General features: G+C 40.8%; 1 pseudogene; it reads left to right on the top strand.

The window, feature by feature from the left end:
* The first annotated feature begins 457 nt into the window (after nucleotides 1-457).
* On the top strand, nucleotides 458-1,194 carry LOC148102060 (uncharacterized; annotated as a pseudogene).
* The last annotated feature ends 13,882 nt before the right edge of the window (nucleotides 1,195-15,076 follow it).

Here is a 15,076-nt window from a genome sequence, read left to right as displayed (position 1 = left end):
AATACTTCATCCCACACAAACTCAATCACAAGCTGGCAACACTCGGCCTGCACCCCACCCTATGTGACTGGCTACAGGACTTTTTGACTGGCAGGCCCCAGTCCGTCAAGATCAGCAACAGGACTTCAGCCATCATTATTACAAACACTAGCGTCCCATAAGGTTGCGTCCTCAGCCCCATCCTCTACACCATGGGTGTCAAACTCAAATACACAGTGGGCCAAAATTCAAAACTGGAACAAAGTCGCGGGCTAACGTTAATATTTATTGAAATATATTTATTCCTCTAGATATAAGAATGAATCTTTTCTTATGGACTCAAACATGTTTTGCTGAAAAACTGAATATGGAACAAGCAAAGCTTAATACTAAACAATATATATATTAGCTGTATAATACCAGTAGGCCAGCTCTAATAGTAATTTGGTATGGCTTCGCGGGCCAGAGTTTGACACCTATGCTCTACACCCTGTACACCCACAACTGTGTCGCCTCCAACAAAGACAACATAATTTTGAAGTTCGCGGACGACACTGCAGTGATTGGTCGCATCACTGGAGGGGACGAAGTGGCTTATAGGAGAGAGGTGGCCGGTCTGGTGTCATGGTGTGAGGACAACAACCTCATCCTCAACACTGACAACACAAAGGAGATGATAGTGGACACGAGGAAGAAGAGGAGGAGGCCTCACCCACCGCTGTCCATCCAGGGGTTCGAAGTGGAGAGGCTGAGCAGCTTTAGGTACCTGGGCATCTACATCACGGAGGACCTCACCTGGTCACTGAACACCACACAGCTGGTCAAGAAGGCCCAGCAGCGGCTGTATTTCCTGAGGAGGTTGAGGAAATTTGGTATGTCAGCCAAGATCCTCGGCAGGTTCTACAGCTGCATTGTGGAGAGCACACTGACCAGCTGCATCACTGCATGGTACAGCAGCACTACTGCTATGGACCACAAACACCTGCTGAGAGTGATAACAACCGCGGAGAAGATCATCAGAACTCCGCTGCCCTCTCTGCAGAGCATCTACCATCGCAGAGTCCAGAGGAGAGCTGCCTCTATCCTCAAAGACCCCCCACACACCCAACACGGACTGTTCACACTTCTGCCTCAAGACGAAGGCTCAGAAGTGTGAAATCCAGAACATCCAGACTCACTAACTCCTTCATCCCCATCAGACTCTTGAACAGTTGACCCATTTTGAACAGTAATAATAATTTTTTTTTTTGCACATCAGGTCATCTTACACATTAAGCCAGCATATTAAGCTATAGCTCTTTTGCACACATCTGTTTCAAATCTCCATATTTTGTCTCCTTTTCTGTCTTCAGCTATTTATTTGTGCTATTTGTATTTATATGTTCCATTTCTATTGTATATATTAATCGGCATCTGTGGGTGGACAGCAAAGAAAGAATTTCATTGCACAAAGAAATGCCTTTTCTCTTGTGACACATGACAATAAACACTTTGAATCTTTTGAATCTTGAATCTTTCAGTGGCCAGCAGGGAGCAACTCCCTTGAAGGCTGTGCAAAAATGACCCTCCTCCTCTCTTGATCTATGACTCAGTGAACACTGATGTGTCCATGGTCTCAGTTGTTAGTTTCAATAATCCGTGATGAACCAGGATATGTTCAAGGGCTGGTTTCAGAACACCAAGATGGCGACAAAGAAGTCTGCAGATTGAAGCTTCTCAGAAGGACTTCACTGTGTTGTGGTGGCTTCGTTCATCATTTAAAGGGTCAATCTGACAATATTCCAGTTTTATTTTACAGTCCAGTATTAGTTTTATTGCCAATAAAAAAAGATCGAGTATTTCAGTGTGTGAGTAAACATGTATGCTGTGATAACTTCAAAGTCTCTAGGGTGATTTTCTTTAATCTCTCTCTTGGTTGGAGTAAAGTTTGGCATGTTGTTATTCTACACTGCTAAAATTAATAATAATTATCATCATCATGGGTACAATACAAAGTCAGTTAAATTTCAATGATATCCATCATCCAGAAGATCAGTGTCACCTTTGGTGGAAATCAAAGTGACAACAGGTGCTGTGGAAAGGCAACAGCACCATCCACCTGTCAGTCAAAGAGGCCACACCCCTAATAATGAAAACCTTAAGTGTTAACAATATTAAAAGAGAAGAACTGGCAGAGACCAAGACTGTTTATGATAGAAGAAGATATAAAAATGTTTAGATTACAGTGCCAGATGAGTAGGTCCTAATTTTGACTTCAGTTCTCCTTCAAACAGCTACCATCACTTTATTGAGACCTTGAGTCCTTCAAACAGTTTCTTTTCCACAGAAAAAGTTCCTGCTGTGGAAATTCATCCTACAACTTATGAAATTATTCAACAAGTTTCTCTAATATTTCATCTTGAAGTGGCTCACTGAGCTATACGATAGGTTTGTTACACCACAGGACTGGACACAGATTTCATGTATTTATGTTAATCCAGCCTTTTGATATGTCTCCTTTTCATATTTCTGTGTTTATAGTGAATATGAATAAACTCTGTGTGAGTGAATATAAAGCCTAGGAGGAGAGTCGTGTAACAGCACGGGCAGCTTTCAGTTTGGTGACTTCACACGGTTGTGATGAAGGCAGCCTGACGTGCTCAGCCTGTCCGTGCTGATAGGAAATCAATTATTTACTCCACGTCTGTGATCTTGAAAAGCATAAGACAAATTCATTAATGCATGCAAATGAGTTTAATTGCAATTATCTCCATATCTTGATAAGGAAAGAGGGGGGTCTCCCAACCTCCCTCCATAGTGCGAGTTCCATGCCGGCCTCGAGCCAATCAAGCCTCATCTGCATCTCACTAATTAGCCAGACGAATTCAAGAACCAATTAGCAGCACTGCAAAGATGTGAGACGAGGAGAATGAAAGTTTTCAGAGGGTATGACTTACATTTGTCCTCGTATTACACCACACACGAAGAACGAAGCATGTTCCAGTACTGTGAAGCGATTTTATGTTTCTTTAATCCTCCTCTCCTTATGCTTCTGTTACACTTTAGGGAACAGACACTTCATCATATTATGGGCACAAATCACCAAAGGCTTTGGCAGAATTTTTTTTTTTTTGTTGTTGATTAAACAAAACACAAAGTTTTGGTGATTTCTTTGCACCAAGCAGAATTAGATTTGATCAGGCCGTGTTTTAGTTTACATTTTAACTTTATTTTAAAGTTAAATGTTTCTATTCTCAACATATGGCCATGTTTCATGTATCTCCTGGGCAGATTTCTTGGGGGAAATGGAGAAACAATGGGATCTTTGTCCACAGATACAGGATTACCAGTGAGGCACCGCAGTAATCAGCACTACGCCTACTTCTGCCCACCACCCAGATTAGCCCCAGTAAGAAAAATGTGCTGCTGAATAACACTAGAAGCATGCTGGAGAGTGGGATTTGGAGGAATTAAAAGGAACCTGCTCTGCATCCACCTCTCCTGTTTTTATTCTTGGACTCTTCTCACAGACTGCATTTAAGACCCGATCAGTAATGGGAGATAATGTGAACAATGATTATGTCAAAATGAGGGCTCATGTCAAAGTCTGGAATGCATTAAAGTCAGTGGCACAAGGAAGAAAAGGTTCAAAGACACGAGTGTCTTTGACAAGGTCCTATAATTACAACCAGAAGACTGCAGCTCCAAACTTAAATGGCACTTCGTCTTGCTAAGGTCAGTGTCCCATTTTGAAGATTTAAAGATAATGGATTTAAAGGTTCCTTCTTTGCTCACCTTTTCACAGAGTTTGGCAGTTTTTGGTAAATCTGGCTGATGAATAAACAATAAACAGTGTTGACAATAATCTCACAGTGAGCTCCAGAAGTTAACTCACAAACCGTTGAGCTGTCTGAATCATCCGCTGAGAGTCCATTCAAGCACCAACAAGCAAGCAATGATGGTTAATAAATAAGGAAATGAAGATAATCAGATGTTTGAACATTCAATTAGAGCATGAACACCTGCTCTAAACTAAATCAGGTGAGTGCTGACAGACTGTAAAAGAAGTGAAGAGCATCAGTGTTTTGGTGCCATATGCGGAACTTCCTGCATCAGTGAAAAGTGCCTCCCTCAGGAGGTTTCCACACATTGTACACAGACTTTAGAGCCATGTGATGAGTACACCAAACATGGACTCAGCAGTAGGTCTCCACTGATGTCACAGCCACTCAAGCTAATTGTATCTTTGCCACTAAAGCAGAGTGACACTGTGGATTTGCTGGTTAGTCAGTCAGAAATGTCTCAGGGAAACTGAACGGATCACCATGAAGTTCAACACTGCTTAAGCTCTTAGCATCCACCAGGTCAACAGCGACTCACCTAGGGTGTGTGGTCAGATTAAAGTCTATCCCTCTTTTGTAGACTTTTAATGTATTTGAAACAACCAAAAACAAAACTTAACATAAAATCTGAAAGCAACTAAACACTGAGGTATCACTGATGGTAAAAACATGAAATCCACACCTTCCTGTCTCGTGTTTCTCTACCGAGGATGAATGGTTCAATCCCTGCTACCTGGAGTTCATTGAGGATGCAAAGCAGAACAAGGAGTGTCAGTTGATGCCAAAATGTTGGAGTTGTATCTAAAATAGTGTGGGTGCTCCTCTTTTTACAGCTTTTGTCAATGTTTTTTTGAAAGTACTTTAATGTGTAATGGCGAACAAAGTGATGCTAAAACAATTATGAAAGGATGCAAAACAACCGCAAAAAGATATGTTGGCTACAGAAGACGATAAATGACCACTAAGGGGTGCAAAACATCTTCAACAGAGTTATAAAAAAACACTATAAAGGGATGCAAAATGAGCACACACAAATACTAACTAACTAACTAACGAAAAGGACAAAATCATTGACCGCCTTACTTATCACCGCCTTTATCCAGGGGATGCCATACTCTGCATTTACGGACTTCCTAAAATCCACAAGGAAGCTGTCCCACTCAGTCCCATAGTCAGTAGCATAAACTCAGCCACTTAAAACATTGCAAAGCACCTTGCTACCATCCTTGCACCTCTTGTGGGGAGCACCCCACACCGCATTAAAAACTCCACCGACTTCACTGACAAGGTCCAGAAACTTACCCTGGATCCAGATGAAACCATAGTGTCCTTTGATGTAGTCTCTCTCTTCACTTGCATACCCACCACGGAGGCCGTGGAGACTGTCAGAAAACGACTACAAGAAGACAGCTCATTGGAAGACAGGACCAACTTCACACCCAATCAGATTTGCACACTGTTAGACCTCTGCCTCACCACAACATATTTCAAATACAACGAAGGCTTCTACAGACAAAAACATGGCTGTGCCATGGGCTCCCCCGTGTCACCTATTGTAGCCAACCTTTACATGGAGGAAGTGGAAAGGAAGGCTCTTGGCTCTTTCAAAGGAAGAGTACCCAGCCACGGGTACAGATATGTAGACGACACCTGGGTCAAAATCAAGACACAAGAAGTGGAATCCTTCACTGCGCACATCAACGCCGTGGATGAAAACATCAAGTTCACCAGGGAAGACACAAAGGATAACTGTTTTGCCTTTCCTGGACTGCGCTGTGCACATTGAAGAGAATGGCAACCTCAACATCGAAGTTTACCGGAAGCCCACACACACGGACCAGTACCTCCTGTTTGACTCCCACCACCCTCTGGAACACAAACTTGGAGTAATTAGGACCCTACACCACCGGGCAGAACATGTTCCCTCTAAGCCTGAAGGGAAAAAGAAGGAACACACACATGTAAAGGAAGCACTCAAAACGTGCGGCTATCCTAAATGGGCATTTTTAAAGTCAGCAAAGAGGCACAGAAAAGAAGATCAGACACCAGCGAGGGAGGATAAGAAGGACAGACGCAACAACATTGTCATCCCCTATGTAGCCGGTGTATCAGAGAAACTCAGGAGGGTTTTCTCCAAGCATGACATCCCGGTGCATTTCAGACTTAGCAACACGCTCAGACAAAAACTGGTTCACCCGAAAGACAAAACGCCAAAACACAGACTTAACAATGTGGTGTACGCTGTACAGTGCAGCGAGGAATGCCCAGAGCTCTACATCGGAGAGACCAAACAGCCACTTCACAAGCGCATGGCACAACATAGAAGAGCCACCTCCACAGGACAAGACTCAGCTGTCCATCTGCATCTTAAGGATAAAGGACACTCTTTCGAGGATGCCAATGTTCACATTTTGGACAGAGAGGACAGATGGTTTGAAAGAGGAGTGAAAGAAGCCATCTATGTCCACTGTGAGCGACCATCTTTGAACAGAGGCGGTGGTTTACGACACCAACTGTCTGCCATCTATGATCCAGTTTTGAGATCCCTTCCCAGACGCCTTAACGCCCACTCACATCCTGGGCCATCTGACCTCAGGAATTCGCATGATAAGGTGGGGCCAGGTTTCACAGTGAGCTCACCCGAAACCCTGGCTGATTGGGACCCACACCCATTTTCACACCTTGGCTCAGGCGATTAGAGGATCATCAGGGGGTCCTTTTGTCCCTCTGTGGGGGGACACTCCCACTAGGTTTAAATCTGGGACTCTCCACCATTTGACCTTAGAAATGAAGAAGCTTCTCGGATGAGAGGTAAAACGTCTTCAAGCAACTTAAAGAAGTCCAGACGCTTTTCTTTGCAAGCTCCTTTGACTACGATGACCTGGATGACTGAGAACCTTCACAGACATACAACTAACTAACTAACTAGAGCAGGAAAGAGAGACATAATGTAACCACAAAATCAAAGAGATGTGCTGGAAACAAAAGATACTGACTGTGAAGGGATGCAAAACACCCACAAAAAACACAAACTAAGCACAAAGGAAGGGAAAGCAAAAATCAGGAGACACATCACAAGTAGAATTGGATGCAAACTACATAGGGACTTAAAATGAGGGTTAAAATGTTCTCAGGAAAAGTTGATGCTGAGGGTCCTCTATGGGCAGAGGCAGACCTCTAAGATAATCCAACCACATCGTGAGGTTAGTCATTAATACGTTGCACATGGTTTGGATTACTTGATATGGATATTTGGTGTTCAGGATACCGTGAGTCCATGAACTTGTGAGTTTTTAAAGACATGAAGACATCCTGCACTTGAATCATGATGATAAATTTACAGCCACAGCTCTAACAGTTGGTATGATATGAAATGGATATGATGTGAATTTGAGTCTGAAGCAGACATGTTTTGGTAGGTGACAGAGGGAGGGGGGATGGGACAGTAATTCCATCCAATCAGAGTACTTTGAATAATTAAACTGATCAACTTAATTAGCTCAATTAAGTTGATTTGACCACAGAACATTGCCATATGGTGCAAGGAAACAAAAGAGGGGGGAACTAATTAAAAGTAAAATAATGAGGATTTTAATTAACTGGTTCCCCAGACGTCAGCAAGCAGGGATGTGGAGTTGTAATTAAAAAGTCCTGTAGTGCTGGCAACATCCTCTCCCTCCCTGTTTTAATAACGGCAAGGGCTCCATCCATCTAATTAAATCTGTAAATGAATTAGTAACATTGAGGGTCCCTGCTTGAGTTTTACACCCAACCTCCCAGAGCAAACCTTCCAGATACTTCTCATAATAAAAAGGAAGGAAATGAGGATAAATAGAGGCTTCCCCTGGACAAAAAAAGGAAAGAGAAGCAAGTTCAAACATTACACTTAAGTATAATGTGTGCGCATGGCTTCTTCTGACTTAAACCCAAACACATAAAGCTTGGAGTGAGGCAGCGGGCTCAGGTGACCTTGTGTAAAGGAGATATTGATAGCTAAACACCATATGCAGATTACGATCAAGAGCCTGATAACATAGAAAAATATACTGCTGTACCATCTGCTGCAGCCACGTCGTATAGGTACTCTTTAAAATGTGACCTTCAGGCAGATCTCGAACTTAAAGAAACACTTGAAAAGAGAAAGAAGCCTTACTAAAAATGTAAAGTAAACCAGAAATAATTAGAAGTGACAGGAATGAGTGATGACTTCTCTTCTTGGGAGGAGACAATATATCACCCTACCTTCCTCTGAAGAAAGTCCTAACACCTTATGTAGTGTTATGTGCAAATACGAACAGGTTAGATTTAGCTGAGAGAAGTGCTTCATTACATAGAGTCGTCATGGACAGCATGGATGGTCTACTGAACAGGAATAAGGAGCAAAAACATCGCGGTCCAAGAGGTCATGAGGCCAGAGTGTCTCACAGAAGTAACTGTTAAAACACAAAGGGGCGATAAACATCCACAATGTAATTCAAAATAACTACATATGGATGCAAAACAACCATAACTGGATTCAAAATTATTGCCAAGGGATGCAAAAGGACAAAATAAAGATTAAAATCATTCAAAAAGTCCCCAAACTGACCTCAAAGAGATGCAAAACAACCACAGGGAGATATCAGATATATACAAAATGATCACATTGACAACAAAAAGACTCAAAATGACTACAAAGAGATGCAAAATGATTCTGAAGGGATGCAAAACAAATGCAAAGCAATCTACAAAAGACTACGATTGGAAGAAATTAAATAAGCTTAAAGCTTAAATAAAAGCTTTAAGCTTAAAAAAAACAAAACATAACAACAACAAAACAAACAAGCACAATACAACTTCAACAGGACAAGAGGCAATAATAAAGGGACACAGCATTACCTTAAAGAGAATCAACAAAAAATCTTTAACAGACTTCAAAAGGAAGCAGAATTACACCAGACAGCTGTACTGCAAACCCAGATTAAACTCAGACTTACTGATGTATGTCAAGCTTAAAACCCGAGTTTTCAGTCACAAAAGTCATCCTTTTCATACCTGGCTAAACCACCATGGTAACTTATGCTGGGGCATCTCCTGGTTGGGAGCAGGTAATGTTCCAAATTCAGTTTGAAATCAGCTGGAAGTGCCATCATCATCATCTGATGACATCTCTGATTGGAGTAGATGGTGTTCATAGGGATCGTTCTGTGTGAAAACAGAGTAACCACAAAGGGGCACAAAATGACTACAAAGAGTCTCAAAATAACCACGAAAATACTTATAATCCAAAGAACTTCAAAAGTTATAACATTTCATGAAATAAAGCAAAAAGAGCACAAGTGACACAAAAATGTGTTACATGTGATGGAAAGCAAAAGAAAACGTCCCCAAAACAAACCACAAAACAAAGAAATTTAAAAATAAAGCACAAAAGGATGAAAAATTGAGAACAAACAAGCACAAAATACCTTCAAAAATGCACAGAACACAAAAATATGCACAAAGAAAATGATAAAAGATGCAAAACAAGAATAAAAGTAAAAGAAAAGACAAGACAAAACCCACATAATAAGAGAAAAAGCCCAAAGAAAGATGACAAAACAACCACAAAACAGGGTTTCCTGTTTCACATCATTCTGTTTTCAATCAAACCAAAAGTTGTCAACGTCGTCTCTAACGTTGATGAATAGGTTTGAAAAGCTTTAAACTAGTTTAGCAGCTTGAGTTATGGCTGCTGTCAGCTGCAGTCAGAACACTAATCTAATCTGGACTTATTATAGAGATCTGGCGGAGATGACGAAGACGAGCTACACAGCGACAACCAGAGGAGGACGGCATCTGTCCTTCAACAATCAGCCCATCACATTTGCGTCTTCATCAGTCTTCGGCACCCACTGTATGTTCTTCGCTTTGTTTACGACTGCATGTGCCGTCAGTCGCTTGCCTCCTTGGAGGGGCGGAGGCGATGTGCCAAGCCGGTCCTCAGTAGGCCCACCAGGAGTACAGGCTTTCATTAGCACTCTGTAATTAGGAACAGATGCAATTTGCAGCACGGCACTCGGCTCTCACAGTGACTCAGAAACCTGCACACATGGAGGCAAACTTAGAGGTAACGTACCTCCTCCACTTACACAGACCTGTGCCCTGTTTCACCTCCAGCAAACTCACAGGTCAAAGTGTGCAGATGACCTGCAGGAGGACATCTTCCCATCTGTTTGAAGTCTGTTTCTTTATAAAATACAGTTATTTAAACCTACAATAACCCATGTTTTACAGTTTTTCTGAGCCCTTTAGTGTCTTTAGCTCAGTGTTTTGGACTTTTTGGCTCATTTATGGCTTGGCTCAATTTCATCACCCTCATCAACACAGATGTCATTAAAGAACAATGGAAAAATAAAACAGGTCAAAAAGGAGAGCATAAACTGGTCACAAAGTATAAAAGACAGGAGCAGCCTCGGTTGAAACATATTGAAACCTCAGCATTCTCATTTCGGGGTTTATTGTCAGCCAGATGTGACCACATTTGGACAAGAGATGATTGCTGCTTGCCGCACAACTAAGGATTTTACATTGCCACATTGCATCACGCTCCATTACCTCCAACCCTCAACTAAATCTAGTGACCATTTGTAGTGAGCGGTAAAAGGATCACAGAGACCAGAAGCATTATTTTTAACAGTTACAAACATGTAACATGGGAACAGGTTCTCTTTATTTCTTGATGATGACTTAAAACTCTGGTAACAGTTTCAATGTTCAAACATTGCCGCAAATGTCAATGTGCGAAAAAAGGAAAATTGACTAACAGACCATTTATCAAAGAAAACATATACTGAGAAGTATATTTGATATATGAAACTAAAATTTCTTTTTTTTACAACAGGAAATGTAAAGATTGGTGGATTTGAGATAGAATGATCCTAATACAGTTTAATCTGATCCATGTTTAAGCCCCTCGTGAATGTTTCCTTACCACCTAGTGGCCAGAAAAATGGCTAATGTAGCTTGAATATATGCAGCTATTCACAGTATAGATATACATGAAAAAACATGAATATCAAAAAATATGAATATCAGACATTCGTGAAGATTATTAGCTTATTAAAATAGTATATTAAATGATTTTAAAGTTTTAAAAAATGAGGCCAGTGCATGTACATGTGATCCCTGTCAGATAGAGGTTCAGCATACTGCTCTAAACAGTCAGTTTATGTCATTTTAAATCCCTGGGACCATATGATGTCAGCAAGAGGGGGATGTTCCTAATAAGCCCCACCCACTTCTGAAGCCATTCAGAAGCAAGTTGGCTTAAATGGGAGGATGCATTTGACCTGTGAAGGATTAATTTGAACAGTGAGTTATGCAAAGCTACTGAAATAGAGTCCATGAATAAAAATATGTATCTAGAAATGAACACAAGAGCTCCCGTTTAAGATGGCAGAAGCTCTTTGTTATAGCCTGTTCATTACATACTGTTATGAAGCACTTAAAAGGAAAAAGGTCAAATCAGAAGTCCCTGTGAACCATTTAAAGACTGAGATTTGCAATAGCGACTGTACTTTGCACATAATTATCCACAGAAGCTCCATGAACCAGTGTTTCCCTCTTAAACTTTTCTTTAATTAACTTTTTCTTCTTTTTCCAGTGGGTCATTGCTGGAGCTTGCACCAACACGCCTGCAACTCTACACCTCTGTCCTCCCACTGCCCCCACAGCCTGCACTACACTTCCCAGTTCCCCTCAAATCTCTGGTCCAGATACAATATCTCTAATATCCCTAATTGCCTCATTAAACTGACACACAAGCCAGGACCACGGCTGAGGCAAGGACCCTAATTAGACACCTAAACACGAAGCCAAGGGCGTTTTAACGGAGGGGCACTTTGGGGAATGTTTTAATGAGGACACGGTGCTGAGAATAGCTTTAGAGTCATTTGTTGACGCAGGAGCTGCACCCGGTGGCCAGCACTCCCTAACCTTGTTCACACACACTTACACGCACACATGGACGATAAAGACAAAATAGACCAGGCTAGAACCCCGCTGGTGCCCCCTGGAGGTGGCACTGCTTCTTACACATGAAAACATCAAAGGGCTTTTTTTCTTATTTGGTTTTTAGTGGGTGTGAAGTCATAAAGGTTCATCCTCTGAGAAGCCTGAATGTTTAAAGTTTCACTCCACTCACTGTTTCAGTGTTAACTTTTAATTAAGTTCGGTAAATGGACTGCTTTTAAATAAAGTCCTCACACCGACGCATCTGTTTCATTTCCATATACAGTTTCATGTGTAAATGTTAGCATGTTATATTTAGCCAAGGGCAGCGCCTCATTATATACTCACAGAGCCATCACAGGCAAGCAACATGGCTGTTCTACTGAGCAGATATAAAGAGCAAAAACACAAAATCCAAGTGTTCAAGAGGCCAAAACTTAACTTCTCTTCTTGACATGAAACACAAAATAACAAAAAATAACTGCTGAAAGATCAAAAAGCAATCCAAAATAACTACACATGGGTTCAAAACAATCACAACTTAAAATGATTGTGAGTTGATGCAAAATGACAACAAAAAGATTTAAAAATTAATTCAAACAGATGTAAATAAAGCACAGAAAAAGGCAAGAGTACTATGAAGGGATGCAAAACAATTGCAAAGTGGTAGAAATACCAAAATCTAATTCAGAACATCTTCAAGAAAGCCAAAAAAGGAAGCAAAATGAGTAGTAGCAGGCACGAAACAACTACAAAAGGACGGAAAACAATAACAAAGGCATACAATAAAACAGCCAAAATAACTACAAAAGAACTAAAAATTGCCACAGAGACATGCAAAATAAACACAGAGATTCAAAACAACATCAAGTGATCTACAAAAGACTACAAAGGGAAGCAAAATGAGCACAAGTGAACAAAACATAACAACAGGATGGACAACACAAACTAAGGTAAACAAAACAGCTGTAAAATAATTACATATAGATGTAAAACAACTCATGATTACAACAAAATTACGCAAAATAATTCCAAATACCTAAATAGGAATCAAAAGCAACAGCAGGAACAAGCAATATGACAACAAAAGAATTCTGAATGACGTCTAGGGTAAACAAATTTACCGCCAATGAAAGAATACAAAATGAATGTACGCAGATGCAAAACTATCGAAATGATCACAAACGTGGCCACAAAGCTCTCCAAGAAATCTACAATAGACTAATAAAGGGACACAAAATGAGCACATGCAAATAAAAACTGACTATAACAGGACGGGAAGCAGAAACAAAGACGCACGTTAGAACCATAAAAGGATGAGGAACTACATATGTACTATGTAGTATGTGCTTCATAGCATGTATATATCTATTGTTTTTAATTATTTTTAAATTTTCTAATACAGCTCCAATTCATTTTTCTCGCTGGCTCTTGTGCTGCTGTAACAATGTGGGATTAATGAAGTCTATGTGTTACAGTGGCAGAAAATTACTACAAAGAGATGTAAAATATTTTTAAAAGACTACAAAGGGAGGCAAAATAGAAACAAAATAATTACGAAAGGATGGAAAGTAAAACGACTGAGTTACACAATGTTTTTCATCCATTAAACATTATATTTGTTACCAATAAATTAGTTTTGGGTGTTGAAATTCCCTCCAAATTCTTTAGACAAAACAAAGTGGCCATCAAAGGAAATTCTAGTTTTTAGCACCAGAGGTTTCCTCAGTTTGATCAGAACAATTTCAATGCCGAATTTTTGTGCCATAATAAGGTGTATCTTTTAAGTGAGGCCTAGCAGACAACTAGTAGCCACACCTCTAACAAAAGTCAAAACGATGCTTTGAACAAAGTGGAGTTGTTCCGAAAGGGGAAATTAGCTGCGGAGACCAAAACCATTCTTTGCAGGAGGCTTTAAACATGTTTATTTCTGCTGTAAAATGGGACGTTTGAAAAACGGGGTCTGTGGGGATGGACTCACTTTTGGAAGCAACCTTAACTGGACACTAGAGGAATTGCAATTATGAACTTGCAGGATTAATTTTTTAGCTCTGGAAGTTGAAACTTGGTGAAAACTGATTTAAAAATGTCACATTAATTTCCCAGAGACTTACCCCAGCCCTTACTCTAAAGCTAAACTCCATTAAACTAGGTCTTCATGATTAAATGTAATGATTTACATCATAGGGACTCACTTCCTGACCTCAGAAGCAAGGACAGGTCTCCTTAATGAGACTGTTTAAACAGCAAATTTAAAATTTCCCTGTAACTTTGGCTAATGTCAGAAGGTAAAATGTAGTTTTAATGAAAACCTCTCATGTCACTGTAGCTCTTCCTGCCCTGCACAGCTGCTCCATACATCTCTGCTGTGCCTAACGAAGGAGCCAGCGGGCTAAAGAGCAGATAATAAGGCGATAATAAGGAGGTCATTATTTCCATTTCCCTCCTTGGCACCAGCCACCTCTGTCCTTATCTGCTCCGGCAGTGTCGGCAGCCTCTCAGACAGAGTCCAGGTCTCGGCTCGGGATACCTCAGAGACGCGTTCAGTGCGACTGCAGCCGAGCAGAGGGAACAAAGAGCCCATTCACAGGAGGAAAACAGGAAACAGCCATGCATCATGCTTCCTTGCAGACTGTGTTTTTCTGCAACACATTCCCACTCACTGAAGTTTTCCCACACAGATCAGCTCATATACCAGGTGGAGTTTACTCACAGTTTATTTAAAACCCAGCTTAAACGTTTATGAATTATTAGATTAAGCTCTCATGCTGTTTCCAGAAAGTAAACACTGCAATAAATTTTCTTCTTGTTTAAACCAAAACCAAATTAGTGAAGATCAACATCCTGCTTTGAATTCTATGTGTCAACCTGTAGCCATGTGAGCTGGCCTGACTCTTAATTCATAAATAAAGCCATTAAAAATGAGCAAACCTGCAGGATCCAAAGAGGCACGTTTCATATTTCCCCAGGATGAGGCCGCCATCTGTTGAGTAAATAAACCTCTGCGCTGGGTGTGAGGTAATGCAATTTAATTTGATGTAATGTGATAGTCATCTGTAGGAAATTGCTTGTGAGCATCAAAAGCCACCGAGGCATTATGAGAGAAAGCAGCTGGGTGACCAGATGAGTCTGCAGCTCAGGAGCAGGGTTCAGTTTCTGTAACATTTCCTGTCCAAGTTCTTCACCCATCAGCATGGTGTGAAATAATCACGGCTTGAAAATACTGAGATGGAATTCAGGCGTCCTTCTGTTGACTTTATCCAACAATTCAGGAGTCAGTCTGCTTGAAATGCAATGACTTTACT

The sequence above is a fragment of the Neolamprologus brichardi genome, chromosome 7 (genome assembly GCF_056152115.1).
Source record: "Neolamprologus brichardi isolate AB-2024 chromosome 7, ASM5615211v1, whole genome shotgun sequence".
In the NCBI taxonomy this organism is placed as follows: domain Eukaryota; kingdom Metazoa; phylum Chordata; class Actinopteri; order Cichliformes; family Cichlidae; genus Neolamprologus; species Neolamprologus brichardi.
The sequence above is the reverse complement of the archived record's forward strand: the minus strand, read 5'-3'. Positions and strand labels throughout refer to the sequence as shown.